This window comes from Oryctolagus cuniculus, chromosome 2 (assembly GCF_964237555.1).
Source record: "Oryctolagus cuniculus chromosome 2, mOryCun1.1, whole genome shotgun sequence".
Lineage (NCBI taxonomy): Eukaryota > Metazoa > Chordata > Mammalia > Lagomorpha > Leporidae > Oryctolagus > Oryctolagus cuniculus.
Window position 1 is genome coordinate 97,657,402 of NC_091433.1, and position 17,061 is coordinate 97,674,462.

Sequence of the window (17,061 nt, forward strand, 5' to 3'; positions counted from 1 at the left end):
GTACTGATTACTCTGCTTCTGATACAGCTCTCTGCTAATGTATCTGGGGAGCAGTAGATTTGGAAACACTTTAGAATTCCAAAGTGACAGTGGTTCAAGTCTCCAAAATCTTGTAGACATCACTCATGGCTGACTTCTAGGTACTGAAGCAAACTTTTTTATTTTTTAAGTTGAGATAAAATAGACCCATCACTTCATGTTAAAAAAAACTGCTTAATAAAAACTAATCTTTTTTTTGCTACTTATTTCACAAAAATATTTTTTTTTTCATTTTTTTAACTTTTATTTAATAAATATAAATTTCCAAAGTAGACTTTTGGAGTATAGAGGCTCCCCCTCCAAATCACCCTCCCACCTGCAACCAACCCCTCTCCCACTCCCTCTTCCATCCCATTCTTCATCAAGATTCATTTTCAATTATCTTTATATACAGAAACTCAATTTAATATATACTAAGTAAAGATTTCAACAGTTTGCACACAATAAATAATTTTTAAATTTTCTTATAAAAAGAGAATCAAGCAATCATCTTCTGATTCCAGTCAGAAAATTAAGCCATTTCTTTCAAATTCATTACTAGTAAAGAATGTTTTGAAATTAAGGAAAACATATTTTTACAGGACATGAAGTTTTTACATAGCATGATACAATTTCTCATTTTATTATTTCTCAAATTTAAAAGAAATTCTCACACATGGGTACTTTTTTTCAGATATCAAGTACCACCAGCAAGATTCTTCAGTAGACTTTTTTTGTCAGAGAGGAAACTACACCATCACTTATACATTTTCCTCTACTCATCTTTTTAAGCATAAAAATGGCTGAGAATCAGCAGTTATGATTAGTTTTTGTAAAATAATAATTTGAATTTTTATTCTTTTTGCTCAGCATTTTATATAATCGAGTTTATTTCAAATAAAAATAAGTGAACTTCACCAACAAAAATGAATAAAACTTACTCAACTGGCAATTAGTTGCATATTCCCAAGTTAGTTTTAACCTGAAAGTTATAAGCTGCTGTCTGTATTTTTATGTTTTATTTGCAATGGCTGGAATAGAGAATATTCTATTTGCATAAGAAAAGAATTTTCGATGTGAGACACAGAGTCGTGATAAACAAGGTAATGAGGTGCAATGAGGTAGTGCTCCATCAGAATGAATGGACATCTCTTCAGATGAATCTGAGTGGGAGTGCCCAGTCATTCAGAGTTGGCTAAGCAAGATAAGAAACTTTAATAAAGAGAATACACTTGACAGTCCAGGTAGGCATCTCAGCAAAGAGCTAATATCACTTTGCAGATTAGGGCTTCTGTGGGTATGAGGTTCAATTTATCTTGCCTTTTCTCCCATGCCCTTTTCTTTGACAAAATGTTTCTTGAGTGTGAAATAGTAGACTATTGAGGCTGGCACCAGCATCCCATATAGGCACTGGGTTCTAGTCCTGGTTGCTCCCCTTCCAGTCCAGCTCTCTGCTATGGCCCGGGAGGGCAGTGGAGGATGGCCCAAGTGCTTGGGTGCCTGCACCGTAATGAGAAACCAGGAAGAAGCACCTGGTTCCTGGCTTCAGATCGGCATAGCTCTGGCCAAGGCGGCCATTTGGGGAGTGAACCAATGGAAGGAAGACCTTTCTCTCTGTTTCTTTCTCTCTCTCACTGTCTATAACTACCTGTCAAATAATAATAATAAAAAAAAAAACTTCAAAAAATTTTAACTAAAAGAAACAGTAGAATTTCCTCCCAAGGTTTACTCAATGTTATCAGGGCAGCCTGTTAATGCCAATCAAAGAAGATTCTCCTGGGTTTTTCTCATAAGTAAGAATGGAACCACTTATGAAGTTATGGGCAGTACTTTGTATAGAATATGAGGCTGCTTCTGAGGCCTGCCTCTGAGAATGCTACATTCAGTAGAATGCAGATACATCCCCAGCTGTTAATTGGCATCAGTAGATAGGTCATAGGAAGCCTGGATTTCTGTGGAGCCTGATAGGCCTGGAAAAGGGAAAGAAGGATGGGTACACAGGAGAAATTGGGAAAAGATCCAAGATGATGGCACAAGTGAGAGTGTTGTGAGGTCCCTTCCCAGCCATGCTGCTGTGGATCAATGTGATGTGGATACTGCCTGAGTTGCAATGTAACATGAACTCTGCTCCCTGACTGGTGTGAGGGACCCACAAACAGATGGTTGGAGAGGGTTCTGTGTTTGTGTCTCCCCCAGCTGTACAAGGCCAGGCTGATGGCTGGACTTGTCAGAGGAACAAAGTCCTGGACACCAGGTGCCCAATACCCCATGAACCTTAACTGAGCTGAGGTAATTTGTTTTTAGCAATAGTAATAAAGACTTTTCAAGACATAAGGGGAAGGGCGAAAATATACACATATCAATGATGCTTCATGTTTTTGGTTGGTGTTTTCTTAAAATAATTATGGACTTGGATTCAGTAATTTCTAACTTTTAAAGTGGGTGGACACCAATGGGTCTTGAGTCATTAGTGAACTTGAATGTAAATTGTGGGCATGAGGGGTCAGTGCCCATATGGAAGGAGATGGAAGGGGATGATCAGGAGGCACATGGGTTGCAAGCAGGCTGTGACTCTGCAGGGACTCTGTTGGCTATCCTGACCCATTTCAAAGGTGGAGAAATTAGGTCTGATCATGTTGTTGGCTTGTCTAATCAGGCCTCAGGACTTTCTGGCTCTACTTGATCCTTGTCTTCATGGGAGCTGGGGCACCCAGCAGACAACCATGCATTCCTGACTAGGAACCCTGAGAAGAAGGATGCTGAAGGCCACTTCCAGATTATTTACCACTGTCCAGTTTAGGATTACAACAGACACTTTCTGCTCCCAGGAGGCATGATAGGAGCTGTCAGGTTGACATTCAATGGCACGGGGGATGCCTGCACATGGTGTACTGGGCTCTCACATTTAGCATTGAAGTTCAAAACTTTAAGTGACATTCCATTGCTCTTGCAGAGAATTTCCAATCCTTCACAAAGTCCAGAAACTCTGCACCTCCTGGTCACCCTGGCTTGTCACTAGATCTTTCTCAGGGGCCTCTAAACACTGCACCTAACCCTGCCTGGTTCACACCCAACCCCCAGACCACTGTAGGGCCATCTATGCTCAGGCTACCCCTCTTGGACTTTCCAGTCCAGAGTTGTCCCCTGCAGGTTTCTACCGTTCCTCGCCTTCAGGTGGCTGCACTGCTCATCTTGTATAAATTCAGTGAACACCAGACTTCAGTGTTGGAGGGAGGCACTAGGAGATTAGAAATGCCACCTGAGTGATTTGTTCACATTGCCCTGGCCATCTTTTCTGCTTGGAAGAAGAGTAGAATATGCTTTGTAAATGTTAACCATCTTTTCTCTCTGTGATTAAAAAGCTTCCCTACTGATGGATCCTGCCGGTGGCTTGGTACCTGAAAAAAATAGTATCCAGATGTGAGAGGTTCTTTCTAAATGTGAGAAATAAAACAATGAGAACTTGTTTCACATTAAGTCAAAATTCAGATCCTTCAAAAATGTTTTTCTTCATTGCAAAACATTATTTTCTGGTAATGGATTTGGGAGAATTGGCTTAATTTTTGCATGGCTGAAATTGGAAAATGATTGAGTGTATTTTTAATGAGAAAACAAAATTTATTAAATAAGGAGAAAAATAACATTAATTTTAGTATGTATGTTCCTTTCATATGAAGTGTTGTTTTGTTTTACTTCGATTTGAACAAATAAAAGAATGTTGCCCAGATGATGGTCATGCTTTAGTATAAAGAAATCAGCCATGAATGATGTCTTCAAGATTTTGGAGACTTGAACTGCTGTCACTTTGGAATTCTAAAGTGTTCCTAAATCCACTGTTTCCCAGATACATTAGCAGAGAGCTGTCTCAGAAGCAAAACAGACAGAACTCAAACTGGCATTGCTATATGGGATGTCTGAGTCCCAAGTGCTGCATCACAATATTTGACCCTGCTTATTACTTTATAAAAGACACATGTAATTAGGAATGTCACAGTAATAGTGTATATTCCAGCAAAAATACAACTTTATTTATTGTTTGGAATTACATTAAATCTTTGGTAGGTTTTTCTTGGTATTGGCTTGTATGACACACCTGATTTTGAAATATTTCAGCTGGCACTGTGGCTCACTAGGCTAATCCTCTGCCTTGTGGCGCCGGCACACTGGGTTCTAGTCCTGGTCGGGGCGTCGGATTCTGTCCCAGTTGCTCCTCTTCCACGCCAGCTCTCTGCTATGGCCCAGGAGTGCAGTGGAGGATGACCCAAGTCCTTGGGCCCTGCACCCCATGGGAGACCAGGATAAGTACCTGGCTCCTGCCATCGGATCAGCATGGTGCGCCGGCTGCAGTGCGCTGGCCACAGCAGCCATTGGAGGGTGAACCAACAGCAAAACGAAGACCTTTCTCTCTGTCTCTCTCTCTCTCTGTCCACTCTGCCTGTCAAAAAAAAAAGAAATATTTCAGATCCTCTTTGGTTCCCCTTTTCTTTTCATCTTGAACCATTGTATCAGTGAGCATTATAGGCACTGCATTGTTAACTTAATTGCACAATGGTAAAATAGTGACAAGAAGGTGTGCTCTACACTAGGCAAAGTTAGAAGGAAAAAAAAGTAGAGAAAGTACTCTCAGGAGAAAGTTGCAGAGAAAACTGTAGTGGGAAGTCCTGCAAAAGCAATAGAAATGGCCTGGAACTGAGTGGAAGGCTCAGCAACAGGCATGAACATAAAAAAGGACCCAGAGTCCACTCTGGTGAGCAAAGTACAGTCAAACTGCATGGGCCTGCACAATTGTTAATACAGATGGAGGGAAAGCTAGTGGACTGCACTGTCTTTGAGTCCAACTGGGAAACTTCATGGGAGCAAGGCAACTGCTCACCTTGAGGGGAGGAATAAAAAAGTGATGCATCTCTCTCTTCCCTTCTCTCCACTTCATAGCAGTGCCCTGTGGCTAGCTGTGGGAAGGCTGATGCCATTTGGGATATAAGCAGGTAGCAGCTGCTCCAGCTCTTCTGTGCATACCCAGCAACTAGCAAGAATTGTCAGCAGGGGCAACCACTGTAAATTGGTGGTCACTGTCTCCACCTTGTCATCAGGTAAACACCAGTTCTTCCATGCCCAAACTGCAATAGGCTTGGAGGAGAATCTATTGCAAACAAAGGGAAATGCTGCCAGTGGGGATGTTTGTACACACCCAGCACAACTGTGAAAGGAGTGGGGCTGTGGCCAGCAGGTATTGTACATACACATCACCCAAGGATTTTGCCAGAGGGAAACATTCACATTCTCCACTTTCAGTCTGGCTGAGAGGCTCCATCTGCCAGGGTAGAATACATGGGCAGTGGCTCCATGAACTCCCCAGTCACTGTGTAGACAGAACAGGCTAGCAGGGCAGAGTGCACCCTCTTACAGCCCTTGACCATGGGAGCACTGGGTGCTGAGACTGTGAAAACACTGTGACTGCCTGGAAGGAGGCAAGGTTTAGCCTGGGTCTGGGCAAGCTCTGGATGCAGAGTCACACTCTCAGAACTCTTTGGTTGCCAGGGCAGATCCCTGTAGCAGGAATCATGCTCACAGAGAGGACTATGCAGGTCATTTGTGTGGTTCATACAGAAGTGCAGATGAGTGTTGAAGACACTGGGGACAAACACCTGGGCATTACTCAGCTTGGAGGAAAAGAGGTGAGAGGCTGATCACACCAACAAATGTGACCATCCTCCCTCCACTTCTGTTAATAAGAGGAGAGTTACCAAACCCAACTTGATTGTTACTCTGGATACTCACCCTACTCTAGAGCACTGAACAGAGGTCCCTGGAAACATCCGTCATACACCTCTTGGTAGTCACTGAAAGTACAGACAATGCACATAGGCATAGCTCAAAGATACAACTCATCAGAGGAAACAAAAAAGAGCAATTACCTCCACAAGAGCCTAAAAATAAATGTAGAAAATTAGGAAATGAGAATAAGGAAGACATCATGGCCCTTCAGAGGAACACAACAATTTTTCAATATAGAATGTGAAGGTCAAGAAATGGATGAAATGATGAAAACAGAATTCAAAAAATTAGTCACAGGATTACTCAAAAGTAGTCAGAAGCAAATCCACAAGCTAAAGAATACCATATGTGACATGAATGAAAATTTTTCACATGAAATTGAGATTTTAAAGAGAAATCAAAATGAAATATTAGAAATGAAGAATTCAATAGATTAAATAAAATGCAGTAGAAAGCCTTAACAACAGATTTGGAGAGCAAAAAGAAAGACTATCCAAGCTAGAAGACAAATCTTTGGAAATAATTCAGTCATACCAGAACAAATGAAATTAAAAAGCATAAAAACACTGTTTGAGATGTATGGATACTATCAAATAATCCATATATATGAATTAGGAGGTCCTGAAGGTGTGGAAAGAGAGAATGGAGGTGCCTGCTTTGTGGCATAGCAGATAAAGCTGTCACCTGCAGGGCCAGCATCACATATGGTTACTGGTTCGAGTCCCATTTGCTCCATTTCTGATCCAGCTTCCTGCTAAAGCCTGGGAAAGCAGTAGAAGATGGCCAAAGTCCTTGGGCCCCTGCACTGGTATGGGAGTCCCGGAAGAATCTCTTGGCTCCTGGCTTCAGATCAGATCACTTCAGCTCCAACAATTGCAGCCAGTTAGGGAGTGAACCAGCAGATGGAAGATCTCTCTCTCCCTCTCTCTCTCCCTTTCCTCTCCCCCTCTCTCTCCCTCTCTCTCTCCCTCTCCCTCTCCTTCTTCTCTCTCTGTGTAACTCTGACTTTCAAATAAATCTTTTTTAAAAAGAATGACTCTCATACAGAAATCATAAAACAACAAATGCCTGTGAGGATGTGGGGGAAATGGTACACTAATCCACTCTTGGAGGGAATGTAAACTGGTGCAGCCACTGTGGAAGACAGTGTGGAGATACCTCAAAAGCTGTATATAGACCTAGCATATGAACCAGCCATCCCACTTTTGAGAATTTACCCAAAGTAAATGAATCAGTGTATTAAAGAGTTATCTGTACCTTCATGTTCATTGCAGCTCAATGTATAATAGCTAAGATATGGAATCAACCCAGATGTCCATCAACCGAATACTGGATTAAGAAATTATGCTATATATATATATATATACACACACACACACACACACACACACACACACAGTATGGAATATCATGCATTGCTAAAAAATGAAAACCTGTAATTTGAAACAAAATGGTTGCAACTTGAAACCATTATACTTAGTGAAATAAGCCAGTCCAAAAAGACAAATACCATATAGTCTCTCTGAACTGTGCTAACTAGTATAGTACCTAAAAGGTAATCTATGGGAGTGAAATTGGCACTTTATCATGCAATGATTTTGAACAGTCCTAACTTGACTATTGAGGAACATTGCTTTTTGTTTCTTTTCTGCTTCTTATGTTTTTTTCTTCACACTATTGTTGATCCTTCTACTTAGTCTAGTTAATCTTATGAGTATAAAGTTAATTGAAAAGAGGTCTCTGTAAAAAAAAAAAATGGGAGTGGTAGAGGGAGGAGGAAGAAGGATGGGAATATAGGTGGGAGGGAGGTAGGGTTATAATTATCATTAAGTTCCTAAATTTGTACATATTAATGGCATGAAATTTACACCTTAAATAATATTAAAATAGGGCTATTGACATAATTTAATAAGAATAACAACAACAAAGCATGAAAAAATAGTTATTAATTTTTCTTTGAAAGGTGGAGCAGCAGAGAAGGAGTGACCAAATGATACAGGGGAAGAGGGCCCAAGTGCTGGGGCCCTGTCTCCTAAATGTTTCCTCTTTTCTGGCTTTGGCCTGGCTCAGCCTTAGCCATTGCGGTTGTTTGGAGTGTGAACCAGGGGATGGAAGGCATTCACATTCATTGTCTTTCTCTTCTCTCTCTCCCTCCCTCTCTCTGTAACTCTGAACCCTTCAAATAAAAGTAAGTAAATAAGTCTTTAAAAACATTCTTTCAGTAAATCCCGTATCCATGTTATATCAGTGCACACCTCACTTGATGTGTGCATTATTGAAGAGGGGGCACTGCAGTGAGAAGATGCCCCTGTGTTCATGTATAAGGAGGCTTATTTTTGTCAAAATGTTAGTACTTTATGTTTATTGCCTTGACCAAAACCACAAGGTTTTCAAATTTTAGAGTTACAAATGCTCTTCTACTGTTGTGATGATGTTTGTAATTTATTTTTAAAAAGTCTTGTCTTTCTAGATATGACAAGGTATTGATTTCCACAAATTAATCATTTATTCAAAATTGGAAAGAAATGAATGAAAGAACAGATAATCCAGAAACACTCAAATATAGGTAAGCATTTAGAATTTAACTTCCCAGCGGCCGGCACTGTGGCATAATGGGTAAGACTGTTGCCTGCAGTGCTGGCATCCCATGTGGGTGCCGGTTCAGATCCTGGCTGCTCTACTTCCCATCCAGCTCTCTGCTATGGACTGGGAAAGCAGAAGATGGCCCAGATCCTTGGGCCCCTGCACCCTTGTGGGAGACCCAATAGAAGTGTCTGGCTCCTGAGTTCAGATTGGTGCGGCTTGGCTGTTGTGGCCAATTGGGGGGTGAACCAGAGATGAAAGATCTCTGTCTCTCTCTCTCTGCCTCTCCTTCTCTGTAAAACTCTGACCTTCAAATAAATAGATAAATCTTTAATGTGGGGAGCAACTCGGACTAGACTAAGTTACTGGAATTAAGACTTATTCTATGCATCTGCTCTCCCACAATACGGCGCTGGGAGAGGAGGAAACAGCTTCTACACAGCTGCCTCCAGTTCAACCAATAAACAGCAGGACCTGCTCCTGATTGCAGGAGAGCAGCGTACTCGGCATGTGGGTAGCAGAGTTGGGATTGGTGGAAGAGGACTATAAAGGAGGAGAGAGACAACATGCACCAGGAACATCTATCCGAATAACACCTGTGCAGCCCCCGAGAGAGCCGGCCGGCGGTGTGCCGCTCCCCTGCGGAAGTGGGGAAAGTGGCAGGGGGCCCGCCCTTCCACGGAGGTGGAGGGACGGTAGCCAACCCGGGAAGAACCAGCAACAAACCCGGAGGGGGGGGTGAGCAGACAAAAGAACAGCGCAGGGTCCTGTGTCGTTCCTCCATGAAGACGGGGAGCAACACTTTAAAAAATTCATTTTCCAATTAGTTCCATATAGTTTCCAATAGTTCCATATTGTTGCCCTGTTAACTTAGAGAAATTAGCTTTAGGTTTTATGACCCTATAACTTTTATGATTCTGTGACTATTTTTAAATTTGCATTATTTGAAAGAAGTTAAACATCTTTTCATTTGATTATTGTTTATATCCCTTTCTTTAACAGGCAGAGTGGACAGTGAGAGAGAGAGACAGAGAGAAAGGTATTCCTTTGCTGTTGGTTCACCCTCCAATGGCCGCTGTGGCTGGGGTGCTGCGGCCGGCGCACCACGCTGATCTGATGGCAGGAGCCAGGTACTTATCCTGGTCTCCCATGGGGTGCAGGGCCCAAGGACTACTGCACTCCCTGGCCACAGTAGAGAGCTGGCCTGGAAGAGGGGCAACCGGGACAGAATCTGGCACCCCGCCCAGGACTAGAACCCAGTGTGCTGGTGCTGCTAGGCAGAGGATTAGCCTATTGAGCCGTGGCACCGGCCTATATCCCTTTCTTACAGGACTGTAGCTTTTTAACATTTTATGTGTTGCTCTCTTTAATTATTAACATCATTAAACCTTTGACAGTAGTATAAATTACAATATTACCTCAAAAACATAATGAAATATTGAGTTAAAAATAAAGAAAAAACAAAAGTAAACTTGTGATGGAATAAAAAATCTTAATTTTAAATATACAAAACCCTGAAGTCTGAAAGGAAAACCAAGTCATAAATGACATTTTTACATCAACAAAGACCTCTAAAGAAAGTATTCTGAAGTTTCATTTCTCAAAATGAAATTGAATCCCCTAAAGTTGCAGTTGCAGCAGATTAAGCTGCTGACTGAGATGCTGACATTCCCTGTGAGCTCTGGTTCAAATCCTGGCTGCTCCACTTTTGATCCAGCTGTCTGCTAATCCATCTAGGAAAGGAGCAGAAGATGGTCCAAGTGCTTGGGCCTCTGCCATCCATGTGGGAGACCAAATGCAGTACTTGGATTGTGGGTTTGGCTCAGGCCATTGGGGTCAATAGAAGAATGGAAGATCCGTGTGTGTGTGTGTGTGTGTGTGTGTGTGTGTGTCTGTGTGTGTGTGTCTGCATTGCCTGCTCCAATGTCTTCCCATTCCTGACTGATGTTCTTACAGTTATCCCAGGAAACACCCCATCACAAGACTCTGCCCCACTCTGGCTGAAGAGCCCCTTTGCATGAGTCAATCAGCTCACGGCTGTGGGTCATGACTGCTGTGTGGGCACTGAGCACATACTTGACTGAGGGTAGAGGGGTCTGCCTGTGAACTCTCTCTGAGACTGGAGGGAGTGGTGGTCTTTCTCCTCCACTCCCACCCCACAAGAGAGGAGCTGGGATACGGCTTCCTTCCTGGGCAAAGTCAGCTTTGGGAACCTGTGGGCTCTTCCTCAGGAAGAGCAAGTATGAATGGCCTTTCAGTGCATGGGGCAACACCACGGTGGCCAGCCTACCTTGTCCCCCTGTGACCATGCTTGCCTGGCTATCAGGAACCTAGTAGGGATGCAGCTGGGGCAACTTGTGCAGACTCCACCACCAGCAGTGACCCAGTGTCCTGTGAAGGACCTCTGTGTAGGTAGGCATAGGAGGGTGCTGGCTCACCAATCATGGCATTGCAATCATGCATGTCACCTCTCTGAGCCTCAGTCTCCTCTTCTGGCTCACAAAGGACAACCCTTGCCCTAGGAATTGATGGGACAGCAGGAGGTGGGAACTCAGTGAGGACAGCGTGGAGAGTGGCACCTGAAGCCTCAACCCATGACTCCCATGGAAAGCCATTCATCTTCCCTTTGTCATGCCTTCCAGTAAATCCAGGAATGCTAAACTGCTTCCTATAGGCCCAGAGGACCCTTGCTCCAGTTTGGACTGTGACCGAGGACCCGCCTTGTACCTATCCATGGGACCAACAGCATCAAGATGGACAGCTAGCCCTGTACCTTATTGTAGGCTGCCAGAAAGATACCAGGCCCAGCGAGCTGCCTGTGCAGGTAAGCAGGATTCCCTGGGTGGGTGAAATGCCAGACTCCAGAGGGCTGCTGCACAGTATCAGAGCTACAAGTGAGTCCCTCTGTGTTCAGTTCAGCACAGCTGGGGACACCAGTATCCCTACCCACCAGCTGAACGTCAAGTTGTCCACTCCTTTGAGCTCACTGAAGGGTTCCTATGGGGAGCCACTGGAGGTGTGGGGTGGGACAGCCACCAGAAGCCAGGATCCTTGAGTGAGTTCCTAGTAGCCAAGATCTGGGCCCAGAAGAAGCCTAGTAAGAAGCCTGGGCTGAGGATGAGGGTGTCACCAGTCCCTTAATTCCTGAGGATGGGCTCTTTCCCACCAGCAGTGCACCTCAGCCCTGGATTTTCTGAGTGAATCAGGGAAAAAGGGAGGATGCAGGGGTGGTGTAGACAGCAGATGGAAAGAAGAAATTTCCAGCTGTGATTGAAGCCAAAGGAGGCCCAGATGGGCAAGAAGGGGCCCTTGAGGGTTTCCAGGCCAGACTGTCGAGCCAGTGGGCACTAAAATGGCCTGTTGCTGCAAGCAGGAGCCCAGGGACCCCCAAGGGACTCCATACTCTGGGGCTGTGAGTGGTAGGGAACCCTCGTTTGGCCAAGGGTACCACTGGGAGGCAGAGCTGAGTAGAGGTGCCATGACTGAGCACTCGACTGTTATGACTAACATTAAGAGTCATGACTTTGTCTAAACAGGTCAGTCAGCTGAGCTCCAGGGCTGGGGCTCTTTGCAGTGGTGGGAAGGGACTTGACTGGGAAGTGTGAGCAGGCCCTGGAAATGGGTTAGTGAGGGTTAGGACAAGGAGGGCTTGTGCAGGAATGGAGATGGGAGCATTGTGTGTAAGCAGCAGGACTTGGAAAGGCCTGTGCCATTTGGACAGAATATTGAGGAAGCTGGGCCAGCAAGACAGAGTTGGGGAGGCAAAGGAGGACTCGATCATAGAGCCTGATTCCAGTCTGGGATGATGGACGGGGTCTCCTGGGCTTCCCGGCTCAGTGGACTGGGCAGACCTGTCTCCCCACGGAAAGATGGCACCCTCGGACCAGTGGATTGGGCCTCCATCTGCAGTCCAGAGAGGAGTATCAGTGAGAATGCAGCAGGATCAAACTTGGGAGGGGGTTTGTGCAGCTTAGTGGAACCACCTCCTTTACATTTCCTTCCAGCTGGTGGTGGTAAGATCTAGGTGCCTCAGGTCATCCTATGTCGCCCCCTGGTGGTATTGCTCCAGTGGATCTTGCTCTCTGCTCTTGTACTGATTCGAGTGCGCGATGACCCTCAGGCACCAGACATGGAAACATGCAGGAGAAACCTGGGGATGGGAGTTGGTTGCCTGGCCCACAGGCTGACCAGGACTCTTCTGGTCTTCCCTAGGTTCCAAGCTCACCAACCCAGAATAGTGCCCTCCAGGCAACTGGACATGCTCAGCACCTATCCTTCCCATGCCATCCCCATGGGCTTAGTGCTCCACATGCCATTGCTCTCCCTCCTACCCAGAGCCTTCTCCATCCTAGTGTGGGGGCTGTGCATGTCCAGGCCAGGATCCTGGTGCCAATCACAGTGCTGCTGATCTCTGACAGGCATACTGGGTGTCTGATCTCACTGGTGATCATGGGCAGCGTGGCCGTTGTGGAGGTGTACTTAGTAGAGCAGAACCAGGGGTCTTCAAGATTGGAGAGTGCTGCCCCTGCTGGTGGGTGACTTGGGCTTCCCTCTGGTGCTGCACTACATGACTGCATGGGTGGGCGCTGAGGTGTACACTGCCAAGCACCTACACCATGATTCTCTGGGTCCTGTACCTATTCATATTGGAAGTGATGATCTGCTTCATCTGCTGTAACTACAAGATAGCACAGAGCAGGGCAGTAAAGTTCACTCATAGGTATGCAATGATGCTGCTGCTGCCGGTGTGCATCCTCAGCCTCGTTCTGCTGCTTGCAGTGTAAGGTACCAGTTTAAAGGATCCTTGGGAGGGAAACTGACTGCTAAACCACGCTCTTCTTAGAGCACCAGGGAAACAGCGTGTCCCTTTATAATGAATTGACATAGCTGAAATGGGAAAATACTGGGGACTATAATAGAAAACAAACTAAAACTAATTATGCTCATTATTATTTTGTAATCATTCATCAAGTTTATATTGTGAAATATAACCAGTATCAACTCTAAATTCTTACATATTCTTTGGTGTTTCTGGATTTCCTATCATGTTCCATTCATTTGTCTTTTCAACTGTCAGTAATGACTATTTTGTGAAAATTAGCAGCCCACTTTCATATCTTTAATAGCACGTTTTTAAGGCATTCCCAACAAGTATTGTCACAAGAGTAAATGAAAGCATGGTAACTCAAACTTTTAAAGCCCTGCCATCATTATTTTGCTTTGTAAAATGAATAAACACATAAAGAGCTCACATTGTGAGAATAGATAATTGCTTATTGACACAGAACCACCTTCGCTGTCCATGCTCCCATATAAGGCCTCTCATTAAAGAATGCGTATACATAAATGTTCACTGATATGAAACAGATACTGGATTTTACCAAAAGAATTATTGGCTCAGAAGTTCATATATGATGGAAATTATTTATCTCGGGATGCATTTTTCTGTAGTGTGTACAGTATATGCAGTAGAATGAGTACATTAAAATAAGCCACTCCACAGATGTAATTGTGTTAGTTAAATCACTTACCCTTGTCAGGAAGGTGTTCTATAAGGGGATCACAGGTAGCTCGGAAACCAGCTGAGGTTTTGGTTTAGTTTCAGCTGCTCAGAGAGGCAGCCTAGGCGCTGTTTCTCCATCTCAGGTGCTGAGAAGCCTGCGGGGTTGGGAGCCCAGGGTTCCGGGTTACAGGAGGGGCTGGCCACAGTTGGTGCTGAGCTCACACTTCTCCCCATCCACCAAGGTTTGTAAGGGGTTCTGGTCTCTATAGTTCCCGCCACTTCTGAGCATCAGGAGCGGCTGCTCTCAAGCATCTTCACCCTCGTTGGCAGCTTTGTGCAGCTTCCCAAGAGCCTTTGGTGGGAAGCAGTACCGAGAACCTGATTTAATCTCATTCACCATTCTCAACAGCCGACAGAGGACATCAACATCCATAGACACTCCCTCTTCTTACATGGGAAGGTAAGACTTTCACGTCCTAGACTACTGCCGATCTTCCCAGACAGAGAAATCTAAGGTTAGCCCTGCAGATGAGCCACCAGTTTCGCCTCCATGTCCCAACAGAAAAGCTCAGCGCTTCCTGAATCTTGGCTCACAATGATTGTTGCCAAGCAACGCCGGTAAACGCATGCCCAATCGCAGCCTTTAGGAGGCCAGACGCTGCGCATGCGCATGGAATCCCAGTCGCCAAGAATGATCAGCGCTGATTTGCAGGGCCCTCAGCCTCTGTTGCATTGTTTCGTTTTCAAATGTGGGAGGTTTCTGGCTGACTATTGGGAACTGTTTTGTGAAAGAAAGATTCCTATCTGGAACTTTAAAACGCTGACGGTTTTAAACTCACCAAAAATCTCTGTAAATTGCCTTAGTCCTCACTTCCACAGTCTTCTGGATTCTAGCCATTTTCCAAGGGAATTTATAAAAACATAGTGTTTTCATAATTTTTAGTAACTGTTGCCCTGTGTATCACTGATGGCAAACTTAGGAGGAGAAATCAGGACATGTTGTCCAGGAGACAAGAAAATGTGTTTTTGCAGGCCAGCTACTCCTCTCATTTGGCCCAGCTGGTCTTAACATTTTCTGTATTTTTTTGTAATTTTCTCCAAGTGAAACTTTATTGATCCATTGTTTATTGTTTTGAAGTATGATATAATATGTATGAATCTCTTAAAATGATGTTTCATTTCCCTAAACAGTTCATATTTTTGCACTAGGGCTTGAATGAAAAATGATCAAATCCACTAGTGGGAAGGGGATGGAATTTTATGTGGAAGTTAAGTACATTTTGTTTGGATTGGTTTTTGCCATTTCGTCCTCTCTTGAGCCAGTGGCATCTTTCTGGAAATTCATAAATATTTTCTCTGCATGATGTCAGAGAAGTGTGAGCTGGGTGAGGAGGACAGATCTGGGAGTGGGGGGCCTGAAACTGATTTATATTAATTTGGTCCACAGCCAACAACCTTTAAAGGGAAAGGAACTTGCTGAGACTGAAAGCTGCAGAAATATCCACGTTAACCCAAGAGGAATGCCCCATGGTTGTTCCCATGTTGATCAGTGACCAGGCACCTCAGACATTCACAAGTTCATGCACCCCAGCAGCCAGCCCAGACATCTTCCTCCAGGGCATGAGCACACTGTGTCCTAGCTAGCAGTGTGACATACTGTGTACTCGTTTCCCCTCTGGCACTGATGAGGTGGGACCAGGAAGGATACCAGCAGCCATTAACATCTTCTACTTCCCTGCAGTAAGGCCCATTGGTGACTGGACCTTGCTCCTCCAAATTTCTGCCACTTATGCTAAGTTAAAGTGTGTTGGTGAAGAGTTGACCTTGGACTCTTGGTAGTGCTGGCTTCCTAGACAGTGACATGCTGAGAGCTTACAAATGAGGTGTGTGGTTTTTTTTTTTTTTTTTTTTTTTTTTTTTTTTTTTTTTTTTTTTTTTTTTACAGGCAGAGTGGACAGTGAGAGAGAGAGACAGAGAGAAAGGTCTTCCTTTGCCGTTGGTTCACCCTCCAATGGCCGCCACTGCTGGCGTGCTGCGGCCGGTGTACCGCGCTGATCCGAAGACAGGAGCCAGGTACTTATCCTGGTCTCCCATGGGGTGCAGGGCCCAAGGACTTGGGCCATCCTTCACTGCACTCCCTGGCCACAACAGAGAGCTGGCCTGGAAGAGGGGCAACTGGGACTAGAACCCGGTGTGCCGGCGCCGCAAGGTGTGTGTTCTTGGCCAGGTCTGGGTTGTTGTTGCTCATGTACTCCTCACTCTTCCAATACATCCACAAGGAACACATGTCTTGAGTCCAGCATGACCACTGCCTAACAGAGGGTTATCAACAATCAGGAGTTTCCTCAGCATCAGTTGGCCTAGTCCATGGGCACAAGAATAACCCATAGCCTAGGAGTTATGTTTACAAGCTGAATGTCTAGAAGCACAGTTCTGGTTAGCTGAGGTCCTTGGGCAACTTGCTTCATCCATCTAAGTTTTCTCATCTTTAAAATGGGCATAATAACAGCACCTGCTTATTAGGGTTTTGTGGATTTACTGTAAAATGCATAGCTCTGATTTATTTATTTCAATGGCAAAGTTACCCGAGAGAAAGAGGGAGAGACACAGAGAGAATTCTTCCATCCACTGTTTCACTCCCCAAGCAGTTGCAATGTCCAGGGCTGGGCCAGACCAAAGCCAGGAGCCAGGAGCTTCTTCTATGTCTCCTATGTTGGTGCAAGGGCCCAACTATTTGGGGTGTCTTCTGCTGCTTTGTCAAGCACATTAACAGGGGCCTGGATGGGAATTGGGGCAACTGAGACTCAAACTAGTGCTCATATGGGATTCTGGTTTTGCAAGTAGTGGCCTCATGTGGTTGTCTAACCCAGCTCTGTGTATACTTTTCCTCTGCACCCTGTTAAACAAATGAAGCAGCAGGTGTGCACCTGATATTTGAGTACAGACCCTGCCACTTTATTCCTGTCTGTGTGACTTTGGGAACATCATTGATTTTCCAGGTCCTCAGGTTTTTCATTGGCAAATCAGGGCCAATGAGGATGAGCCTGGGAACACAAGTGTTAGAAGCCCAAGATGTGCTGTCTACAGACTAAACCTTCAAGAAATGAAAGCTGCATTCTGTCCAATGGTCAGTCCAGCATTGGTGACATATTCTGGATGGAGGAGGCAAAAGGTGAGAGGAC

General features: G+C 44.7%; 1 long non-coding RNA gene across 1 annotated transcript in view; it reads right to left on the reverse strand.

Annotated features, from left to right (window-relative positions):
- LOC138848537 (uncharacterized) overlaps nt 1–15,810 on the reverse strand; it is a 41,867-nt gene extending 26,057 nt beyond the window's left edge. Inside the window, exon 1 of the long non-coding RNA XR_011386413.1 lies at nt 13,908–15,810. This is a non-coding gene — a long non-coding RNA (uncharacterized lncRNA). The remainder of the gene's footprint in view (nt 1–13,907) is intronic.
- Between the last annotated feature and the right edge of the window lie 1,251 nt (nt 15,811–17,061).